General features: G+C 38.2%; 1 pseudogene; it reads right to left on the reverse strand.

The window, feature by feature from the left end:
* Positions 1–476: 476 nt before the first annotated feature.
* LOC143406517 (fibroblast growth factor 4-like) lies at positions 477–1558 on the reverse strand (annotated as a pseudogene).
* Between the last annotated feature and the right edge of the window lie 10262 nt (positions 1559–11820).

Here is an 11820-nt window from a genome sequence, read left to right on the forward strand (position 1 = left end):
ACTAGAAGAAATAAATTATTTTGTTTGAGAAATAAATTATGTCCTCTGGTGATATGTACAATGTGTATATTTTTATAATTGGAGTCTATACCTTAATGCATGAAGCTGTTGTGAGAATGACTTATGCTGAGTAATGTTTGGTATTTAGAATCTCACCTATATGAAGTCTGTGTTCATTTTCTTTTTAACACCTACCTTTGATGGTATAAAAATCACTGAGATACCATTATTGCATAATTTAGTGCTCTAAATTATCATATACCAGTGCTTTTTAGAATTTGACATTCTATTTTGAAATCTATATCATGCCAAGAACTTTGGAAAATTAATTCACTCCTGATAATTTTATTAACATTTTTTCTTAATTTCAGTCTGGATAGAAGCTTCCATGTTTGGACTGAAGTTACTTATTCAAATTATAGCTACATTTAAGAATTTTTTCTGTAGAAATGAATGTGAAAAGTACTTGTGTCAATTTAATTTGAAGTGAAAGGAGACATTGGCAACCTGCCTTTGGCTGATCTCTGATCCTTGTTTGTTAGTGAACTCTCTAGTTATTTAGTGCATGGCCTTCAGCTACTGGACTGTTTATGAATTTGAATAAATTGTAAATGCCCTAGGTACATATTAATAATTTCTTTGATTTTTGTGATGAATTAAGAATATTGTTAGTCATATAATTTTTGAAAAGCATTTAGTAATTAAAACTTAAAAAATGTCTGAATTTTTAATGGAAAACATCCTTTATTTAGTACAATTTCTGTTCTTACTATTAACATATTAAGGAATATATAATAGTTAAAGATTGAAAAGAGGAAATACTTGAGCACCCTACTCAATGGCTCAGGATTTTTCTTTTCTTTTCTGTAAAAATGGCATAATAATAATGCCTGCGTCAGGATTGCTGTACAATAACCTGTTGAAAATGTGTAAAAATGTGTGAATCTTTGGACCTAAAGTAATACCCGGGTAATAGAAAGAGCACTATGACTTTTCTTTCTTTCCTTCTTTTCCTTTTTTTTCTTATTACAGGAGATCCCTCTTTTTCAGTTTCCTTTCCATAATTTTAGTTACTAGGTCAGCTGCAGTTCTAAGTTGTTGCATGAAAAAAATCCAGAAATAAATAATTCATGAGTTTTAAATATGTGCTTTTCTGAGTATAGTGATGAAATATTGATCTTTCCCATTGAGGAATAATCTGCTGGCCACTCCGAAGATGCTCAAGATGCCCCGCTCCACTGGGGAGAGCTCCAGCAGACTGTAGCTCGTGTCCCCTGCATGCCGCCAATGCAAAGTCTGGGAGCACCTGGAGGTGGAAGCCAATGTCCACGTTGTAGTACAGCCTTTGCGGCTGCTTGTTGCCCAGCTGGCAATCGCAGGCGTGTTCTGGATGGCAGCCTTCATGTGCTGTGAGGCTACCAGCAAGGCGCCCCAGGCTCTCCCAGCGGTGCTCCAGCTGGACCTCCAGCGTGCTGTTGCGTGAGGTGGTTGCGGAGGCGCCACCTCGGCCCACCCAGGGCGCCAGCAGGGCCAGCAGGACTGCTAGGAGCAGAGCCATCCCGGGCTCGCCATCCCTGACCTAGGGCCATGTGTCTCTCCAGGTCCATGCCCCAGGAAAACCCAGCGAGCTGCGCCAGAGGCGGCCTGCGGAAGCACATGGTCTCAGCCCAGAGGAGCAGCAGAGAAAGGAGCAGAGGTGAGCGACAGTGGATGCAGTGGGACACATGGCTGCAACTGGGACTCTACCAGGCTGTGCACGCTAGTTATGCAGGTTTTAAAGGTACTATCCAAATTTCTCACAGTGCTTCTCAAGTGACATTGTTCTTGTTACAGAAAATTCTTGGTTTGATTCTTGGTATGAAGCTGGAAATGAAGAGCACATCTTCTCTTTGCTTCCTTTTCTCACCTTACACATTAACCCTGAAAGTAAAACCCATCCTGTGGACAACCCTTCAAAGATGCTGTCTGTCATTCAAGACTCTGTTTTAGCAGACAGAGAAGGAACTAGTGATCCAGATCTTCTTTCTTGTTATTCTGAGAAAAGAATGGTGCTGACAATGCCTGCTGAAGGGTGGGTCCTCCACTCACTGTGTAGGTCAGAGACTGAGGTGCACAGCAGCAATGACAGACACTTTGCCCTCTATATCCTCCAAATCTGTCTCATTTTACATGGTAAAGCTATGTAATGATTCTGCAAGTGTGTGTGTGTGAACACAGAGATGCATATGTGTATGAAACAGCCAGTATGCACATTTTAATTCATTTTGAACTTTGATAATTTGATTTGATTATATCAATTTGATGATTAAATAATTAGATTATTATATTTTTATATATTATAACGTATTACAGGGTGAAAGGCTTTAGTTATTTTCCATGTATCAAGTAAAATCTTGATATTAATTTTTAGACTAAGATTTTGTGTGTGTGTGTGGGCTGGGGATTGAACACAAGGCCTTGTGCATGCAAGGCAAGCACTCTACTAACTGAGCTATATCCCCAGCTAGAGAAAGATTTGTAAAAAAAATAAAATATCTTATATCAGAGAAGTGGACATACATCTTTTTTCTCCCAGTGGGTAGTTTCAGTTAGATAATAAAAGCTGAATCTTGTTTCATACATACCTATCCTTCTCTTAACATTTTCAAGTAAAAACATTTATGGAAGTAGGTTTCAGGTTCAGAATACATCTCCTTGGTCTCATGGTTTTGTTGCTCTACTTTATTTGAAGCTGTCCTCTTAGAAGTTTCTGGTGATATTGAGCATTCTTTACTATGACAAAAGATATATTGAGGGCTGGGGATGTGGCTCAAGCGGTAGCGCGCTGCCTGGCATGCGTGCGGCCCGGGTTCGATCCTCAGCACCACAGACAAACAAAGATGTTGTGTCCGCCGAAAACTAAAAATAAATATTAAAAAACTCTCTCTCTCTCTCTCTCTCTCTAAAAAAAAAGACATATTGAAGAGAGAGAGACCATTTAGACCATAAGTCTAGAGTATGAACACGTGAGTGTAGGGTAACCAGATCAGTTTAGTTTGCCTTAGATTGTCCCTGTTTCAGTGGTTAATATTTTTTTTAGTCCCTGGGAAAATCAGGTGGTTGGCCACCCTTCTTGTTTATTATTCCTGGGGTTATATAAGTTGCTCAGTTGTATTTGTCTTTTCATTACTACTTTCAAAGTTTCTATATTTCCAAGGAACTATGGAAAGTTCAATGCTAAGTGAGGCTGAAATATTTTGTAAACAGAACTGAATTTGTTTTGAAAGTACTTTCCTCAGTAAAGTGACACTATCTCTGTAGCAGAACTTACTACATATTCCACTTATATAACATTATTAAAATTAGAAAATGACAGGTTGTTGGGGGTTAGTGAGGTAGGGGAGGGCCAAAGGTGAGTGGATCAGAGCAGGACAGCCCAATGGATCTTGTGGCCATGGAAATACTCTGCCTTGACTGTTTCATAGCAGCATTCTGGTCAGGTGTCCAGTTGTGATTTTTCAGACTGTTACAATTTCAGGAAATTTTCGAAAGGGGATGCATCATATGTAGATTATCATTTCTTTAAAAAACCTATGAATCTATAGTTATTGCAAGAGCTTAGATACAGGGAATGGGAAAAGAAATGTGAAAGCTGCTAACAGTATTAGAAAAGGTTTTATTTCCAGGTTAGGTGGGTGGCTTAGTGGCAAAATAGCTTGCCTAATATGTGTGGGGCACTGGGTTTGATCCTTAGCATGACATACATAAATAAGCAATAAAATAAACTCATCCTGTCCATCTACATCTATAAAAAAAATAAGAAAAATGTTTTATTCTCAAAGTCTGGATGGTTTCCAGAAGGAAACTCCTCTAGAAACTCTTTGTAGCAGTTACTGGTCAGGCAGTGTATTAAGAGCTTTGATACCATAGATACTTATTGTGGTGACAGCACAGCTACTGCTTAATTTCTGTTTGATGCTGGACACACCATTTTCAGCATATTAGTAATATGTCAAAACGTAGAGGCTTCTGAGTATTTTTTAGAGATGTGATGTGCTTTCTCAGGGCCCCAAAGAGCACTAAAGTGAAAAGGAAGCTGTGGTCTGTACACTCTGGTGGTGCAGAGCCTGGCCTCAGACACCATACCAGTGTTCATGCCTTAGCTCTACCTCCTCTTGGATGTATAATCTTTGGCAAATCATTCATTATTTTTTGCATTAGTTCTTAAATGTAGCATGAGAACAGAGAAGTCAGTTGTATCTCTATCATAAGAGTGGTTTGAAGAATAATTGAGACAATGAATGCATTTTATGAGTGCTCTGCAGATGCCAACTTTTCTTCAGTTATTATTGGAAGCAGGTATAGTAGTGGTGCAGGAAAAGCAAGAGACACATTTATTCTTTCTTTTCAACAATTATGATTTGTAGAAAGTCTCTTAACCTTCCATAACTTTGTTTTCTTCTATGGAATCTCATCATGTCTTATTAGATGACAGGTCAACAAGCTTCTTGGTTCCAAATGCCTGGATCCTGATGTGAACTTTCTAGAGGCAATAAAGCCATGACTGAAAGCACAGGCTAGAGTCTCACAGGCTTCAATTTGTATCCTGCCTCTGCCTCAATTCCAAAGCACATGTATCTCACTGCTGATCCACATCTTGAATCCTCTGCTTTTCTATAAGACTGTAATTTTTTTTTACCAGAACAGCACTGTAAATCAACCCACCTCAGGTGCAAAACAAAATTACTACTACAGTACTAATACCTCTAATATTTCTACTCATTTTCTACTCAAACTACTGCCAAATAGGCAAATTTACCAGTGCCACCACCCTCTTCCTGTCTTGTGTTTCTCCACTTAAAGTTTTTTTGGACAGCATTTACTGATTCTTTACATCTTGGCTTTGCTTCTTTTCCAGCTCTATGGTTAGAGTTGGGTAAGTGGAAGAGACCATAGAGCCTGCAAATCCTAGCTGTTTGCTGTTTTGTTCTTTGTTGAACCTGTTTGCTTACCCTCATCTAAGAAAATTATGACAGACACATCCCTCAGTTTCCTGGCTTGCCTTCAACCTGAGGATTTGTGGCCTGTGTTTTCCTCCTCCATTTTCTGGCTGAGTTTTATTAAATTGTTTCTAGGTGAGATGCTTTTAGGTGTGGTAACCCTCCAGAATTATACAGCAGTGAGCATGTGGATAGGCCAGGTGGACTGGAGCAGAAGTAGGGCAAGGCAGGATTTTCCACAGCCATGCCTCAGCTGCTGTCCTGGTCCTGGGCTACCTATTTTTAGTTTTTTTTTTATTATATAAAAAAATAAACTCTTGTTTTGTAACACTTTTTAAATCATTGGTTGTTGTTGCCTGTGGCTGGATAAAACACAATTATAATATATAGTCTTATTTGTAAAATTGTGAAAAAAATTGACTTCTCTATGCTTCAGATTTTCTGCTTCTCATTTTAATAATAATGATGATTAAAATATATAATCAATATAAATCTTTGTATCAGTTTTTTGTGAAGTAAGCCAGTAATTAGAAGTTTTTATTTTTATTTTCTAATAAGTCGATACATTAATTTAAATTACTTTGAGTGTATGTCTACATAGGCATATATTCACCAAATCAAGTACCTTTATTTAGAAATGTTCTGACAACCAGAAAATTTATTTCAGTTGCCAACAAAAAAATATTTCCACTGTAGATGTAGTTAATTTGATCATCTGTGTGGAAGTAAATGTTTTATATTTGAGTTGAGCTACAAATATGTTTGCTGACTCTTTTCAGAAACATACACATCCATTTTTTTTTAGAATATTGTCTCAAGGAAGCATCCAATGTCATTTATGCTATTAGGTAATGTTTACAGTTTATAAAAGAAAACATTATCAAAAATTTTTCTGTTTAAAAATAAATTATAATAATAATAAAAACATTGATGGATACTAATTTAGGCAGCATCTGAGATCTAAACATATTGTTTCAGATATTCATTCCATGGTACTTAATCTATAAAACTTGTTAATGGCAATGCCATGTAACTATGACTGTTTCAACGTACAAAATTCAAGAGATGTGTTCCTTTTCCTTCCTTTGATAAAGAATTCATAATTACTGCTTTTGCGTGGGAGGACTTCAATACAAAAGTAGCCATATATTTTTCCTGAGTTGTCTTACATCAGAGATTTGAAAAATTTCATAATTATTTTAATACAAGTATATCTAAAGTGTTAGATATAAAGAAATTCTTTTACAATATTCGAATGATCTGTTTATAGCCAATCCCAACAACAAATACAGATATTCAAATAATTTGTTGCTTCACTAAACCACCTCACTTCATGCAGACATGAGGTGTCCACTAAAATGACTTAGTTTTCTAACCAAGTCACCTATCTGGTATTCTATATTAGCCAATGAACCTTAATTATAATGTCATATTAAAAGCAGGCTATCTTGAGCCTTAAAAAAGTCAGGAAACAGAAATAGGTACTTGGGTTCTTGGAAATATTAGTCTTATGATTTAGATATTAGTTTTTTTCCAGAAGCTCATGTATGAGGCAATGCAAGAGGGTTTGGATGTGAACTGATAAGTTTATGAGAGTGTTATCTATTCAGTGAATTAATCTTCTGATAAGGATTGAGTGGTAACTAGAGGCAAATATGGTAGAGCAAAAAGAGAAGTGTCCATGGGGTCAAGCCTTTGAGGTTTACATTTTTTCTATAATAAAAAAACTACTCTCTGTTTCCTGGTAAAATATTTTCAGCTTCTTTCCCCCCCATACTCTCCTGCCATGGTGTTTTTTCTCATTTCAGACCCTGAGGAATGAAGTTAGCCATGTCTGCACTGAGACCTCTGAAACTTTGAGCCCCAAAATAAACTCTTTCTCCTCTAAAATTTTTCTTGTACTTAATTTTGGACATAGCCATAAAAAAGCTAAACAAAACAGTAAGATGCTTCCATATTTGGGAACTTAATTTTAGATTAATAGGTAAACTATGTGAGGCCTTACAGAGTTCAAGTCAAATGTTGACTCTGCACAAAAATTTCAAGATGCCTTTGAAAAGTTAAAACAGCCTCATGACAGGACCTGCCATAGGCTTGTCTGACACATATAAAGTGTTAAGGCTATATACAAGTGAGAAACAATGTATAGTCCTTGAAGATCTCTTAAAAACATTAAAGACATAGTGTGATCTGTAACCTATGTGTCAGAAGACCTTGACCATATAGTGAAGAAGGGTCTTCCTTCATTTGAGGTATAATTGTCAATTTTTTAATACCACAAAATATTTACAAACCCACTCTCAATTACTTCTTTTGGGGAAAATACATCTTAACAGAGTTCAGCAGAAACGATGAATTTTTTAAAAATCACATAGAAGGAAACATTCAAATGACATATAAATTTATGAACATGAGTACAAAGCAATACTATTCAAGGAACTAATATTGAAGCCAACAGAGACTATTGTACACTTATCAGAAATAAAAAAAGAAGAAAACACACAGAAAAGACTAATGGTAACAAACATTTTCAATGATTGGAATTGCCCAGCCTGTTCTGGCAAGGTAGAATGTGATGGCACTTTGGAAATGGGGTGGTACCCTCTAATAAGGCATATACTATGAATCATTAATTCTCATCCAACACAGAACTAAAGTGGAAAAGTATTCTATGGAAATGCTCTAACTGTCCTCCACCACTGCTTCCTTCACCACTGGGAACTATTCCTCCAGCATCCACCACACTCTTCTGTCCAGGATTCTTCAACTTGGACACTGAGACCCAGTTTTCAAACAAGTCTAAACACCAATTTAGCACAGAGAAAATCATGAGGTAGTGCTCTTTTAATGCCAAGGAACTGAAGAATAAGAAGAAAGTGAAGAATAACACAAGCTGGAAAGACCAAAATAAAGAATGAGAAGGGGGATGAGGAGAAAAAATTATCTGATGAGCATGTAGAGGGGAATAAATAAGATACAGAAGATGAGGAATAAATAAAGTGAAATCCAATTGGCAAAAATCAGAAACTGTGGTGATAGCAGTAGAACCCTTCCAGTGGGTTTGGTAAGGGCTTCCCCTTGGTTAGTGAGAATGGGAAGAAACTAGTGTGTGAACATTTTACCTGCTTGTAGCTTGGAGAGCTGCCCAGAGATGCCACTTTTTAAAATTCAGGCTTGTTATTCCCACCTATCTAGATGCTGACCTGCTTGCTCTACCATTGTTACACCAGCTGGCCTGTTCCATTTGAGCTTCACCCTGGTTTCCAATTTGTCTTCTCCTCTTCCTTGCTCTTTTTCTGCATCCTACCCCTTATTCTCTGGTATCCTCTCTTAGCAGGCCCCAGTATTATGTCATGCCTCATCCCCCTTCTTCAGGATTTTCCTCAATTCTCTTCTATCAGAGAACAGTGGGCTGAGGTGAGGTCAGGGTTTAAAAGAACCAAACAGATACCCCCTTTTTATATTGAGTAAAGAGGGAGTAACATTTCTTTTTTATTATTTGTGTTTTTTGAAAGAAATAAATAGCATTATATAGAAAACAAAAAGAGGAATTACCATTGGGGATTATAGAGAAATGTTAAGAGTAAGAAAGCATGGAGTGATTTTTCAGGACATTATTAATGTTTAATTTCTTAATGTAAGGAATAATTCATTTTTTTTTTTACTTTGTGGTAATTCAAGGATCTCTATCATTTTGACGTTTGCCTCTTCTTACTGTGATCAAGAAGATCAGATTTCTTATGTAAAATGTTGTAGGGGAGAGTAAAATGAGGGATTTAAAGTAATACTAGGAGACATATTAAAGTAATGGATATGATGATTTTGTTTATTTTGGGGCCAGCTTCACGGGTTTGATCATATAGAATAAGATAAAAATATACACCTAAGATAAATACAGGCAAATGGGTGCCAATTAAACCTCCATGAGGCTATAAAAAAGTGGGATGCATCTAAAGTCAAGGTCAAAAAAACATAAATTAGTATGCCATAAAATGACTAAGAATTTGTTGGCAAATTATCCATTTCAATAGTTGGAAAAGTACATTTTATAAAAATAAGAGGAAAGAAAATCTAAGCAAAAGAGCAAAATTAGAAGCTATTGAAAATTAACATACCACAGAAGAAATTATCAATGTCAATGTTGGTGCTTTTAAAAAGCAAATAATCAGGGCTGGGGCTCAGTAGAAGCAAACTTGCCTGGCATGTGTGAGGTACTGGGTTCAATTCGCAGCACCACATAAAAAATAAATACAATAAAGCTCTGTCAATAATTTAAAAAAGTTATTTTAAAAAGCAAATAGGCAACAGCAGTGGTGAAAACTTTTAATTCCAGTGACTCAGAAGTTTGAGGCAGGAGGATCATGATGTTAAAGCCAGTCTCAGAAACTTAGTGAGGCACTTAGCAACTCAGCAAGATCCCTTCTCTAAATAAAATACAAAAAAGTGCTGGGAATGTGACTCAATGTTTAATTGTAGACCTCATAATGAAATAAATAAGTGGAGAACTCCAAACAAAACCCTTTCTTGCTATTTAGGCAGTGGCACCTCATAGATGTTATGGTGTATGGAAGAAGAAAAATGGCATTCATTCCAAAGAAAGATGTTAGGGTATTAAGACATCTGAGTGATAATAAAATGCTCTTGTACCCTTCACTCATACACATAACAGCTTATTTCACACACTAAATATTGAATGTAAAAATTAATAATAAATAATATTTAAGAGAAAAGAAAACATAAAGAATTCATAAGTTAACATAAATACGAGGGACATACAATGTATATTTTGTCTACACCTGAAAAATCCTGTACTCTGAAGGCAATGGCAAGAGCACCACAATTCTAAAGTAAAACCACGCAACTGAGCAAAACCCTATCTCAAAACAAAATTTTAAAAATAGCTTAGAATAGAGCTCATTGATAGGACACCTGGATTTTATTCCCAGTATAATAATAATAATAAAAAGTAAAATCACATGATATACACAAATATTATTGATTAACATATGCAACAAATCCATTCCCCAAAAAAGAATATAGAGTTTAATCTGTTAGTATCCATTATTAGTATCCATTGTAATTTTTTTTTTTTTTTTTTTTTTTTTTTTGCTATTAAACATACATGATACAAGGTGCAAGCAGGGACAGGGCCTGCAGGTTGTCATGGAGGGCGCTGGTTTGGGCACCAGAGGACCCCAGATTCTAAGGTGGGCTCTTGCCACTTCCTATCTGTTGGACTCAGAGCCCATTGTTTAACTTTGCAAGGCCAATTTTTTCTCTGTGGAATAGGGAGGATAGTATTAGCCTCTTCTTAGGGTAGTTGTGAGAAGCCAAGGGGAGCCATTAAAGTTCTAGGCCACTATGATCACTACTTTCACTGTGGTCCAAGCCAGGGCTGAGTCTCCTGGGTCCAGGGCCAGGGCTGACTTGAGCACAAACACCTGGCCAGCCAGGTGAGACCAGGTGACCGCCTAGCACCTGGGTTTTAATCCTTCAGGGTCAGGGGGATTGGTAGAGATATTTTCAGGGCAGAGATATGGATAGAAAGCCACGAGAAGAGCTAGTCCTGACCCCTGGCCTGGTGGGCCGTGTAAAAGAGAGTGCACTGGTTCCAGACCCGTTTTGGGGGTGCCACGGTGAGGGCAAGGGAGTGCGTAGATGAGTGAAGTCTTCCGAGAAATGGCAGCAGGCAGTGGCAGCGTCCCTTAGGGTCTGAGGAGGTTGAGAGGGGCAGAGACCTAGGCCCGAGCAAGGAGAGCGGGTCAGGTGGTTGGCCCGCATCTTCGGAGACAGCCCAGCACACCCCACAGCTGCAGCAGTGAGACGCACAGGTCCATGGGCCAGTCCCCCTGGCCAGTCAGTCCACCCACTTGGGTGCGACCCCAGGGCCCGCCTCAATTTCTCAGAGCGGTGGGTTGGTGTGTGCCAGGCACTTAACTTGTGCGCTTTCATGCTCGGGTGCACAGAGAGGTGCTGCGCCCTGCCCAAAGTCACACCGCTGGTACCTGGTGGGATGGCCTTTCAACACCTACATAGGTCTATGCCCCTTTCTTGCCTAAGGTCCTTCTCCCAGAGGTGCTCGCAGCTGGTTCCATGGGGTCCTGGTGGGGCTGCCAAGGGTGTGTCTGAGACTCACTCTGAAATTGGATGCAGCAGGGCATATGATTTCTTTGGGACAGGCTTTTTACATGACTTTTGTCCAATTCCCAGAAGGTCTTCCACCCCTAAACTATTAATTGGCCCTGTGTGAGAGAGCAGACGTGGGCTAAGAGTGACCTTTGAATGGGGTGGTGGTGGTGTCACTAGCCAAAGTCTTGCCTCAGGTAAAGGAAAGTTTGATTCCCCTTGAAGCACATGATTCTAATCTGGAACAGTTGGTTGTCAACCAGGGAACCAAGGCTCCTCTCCTTGGTGTTGAATATTTATCAAGCCCACTTCACTACTGAGCAGTGAGGTTTGTAAATAACAGAACCTGCCTACACACACAAGTGAAAGTGGTGTGATACTTTCACTTACATGTAGAAGAGAAATGAAGGGAGGAAAATATATGACATGGGTTGCTGTCTCACTTACAACCAGAACTTTCAGCTGTGGTGGAAGACAGCGTGCGGTTGAGTGCTTGCACCTGCTGTTAATGAAGAAATTTGATTTGGTTAAAAAGAAAGAAAGAGAGAGAGAGAGAGAGAGAGAGAGAGAGAGAGAGAGAGAGAGAGAAAGAAGAAAGAAAGAAAAGAAAAAGTATTAGGATCTAGTTCAAACAAGAAAATCAAAGAGGGAGATGAAGATGGAAACTACAGAGAAAAACACTTAGTGTTGGGACAAACTTATTTATGCTAATAAA

This window comes from Callospermophilus lateralis, chromosome 8, assembly GCF_048772815.1.
Source record: "Callospermophilus lateralis isolate mCalLat2 chromosome 8, mCalLat2.hap1, whole genome shotgun sequence".
In the NCBI taxonomy this organism is placed as follows: domain Eukaryota; kingdom Metazoa; phylum Chordata; class Mammalia; order Rodentia; family Sciuridae; genus Callospermophilus; species Callospermophilus lateralis.